Raw genomic sequence first — 279 nt, 5'->3', positions numbered from 1 at the left:
CCATCCTTCTCTTCCTCCTCATGTCCTCTATCCCGCCCCACATACCCACACAGACACACACACACAAAATCATCAATGCACAAACAAACACACCCACACAAACACACACAGACAAACAAACGCACAAACATCCCCTCCCCCTTTACATACACAAACCGACATACCCCCCCCCCTCCCCTTTTACACACACAAACACTTACGCACACTTACCCCCCACACTAACACCTATCCCCCCCCCACATTCACACAAACACCTCCCCACACTTACACCTCCCCGCC

This window comes from Penaeus monodon, chromosome 34 (assembly GCF_015228065.2).
Source record: "Penaeus monodon isolate SGIC_2016 chromosome 34, NSTDA_Pmon_1, whole genome shotgun sequence".
Classification (NCBI taxonomy): domain Eukaryota; kingdom Metazoa; phylum Arthropoda; class Malacostraca; order Decapoda; family Penaeidae; genus Penaeus; species Penaeus monodon.
This window is presented reverse-complemented; position numbering follows the sequence as displayed.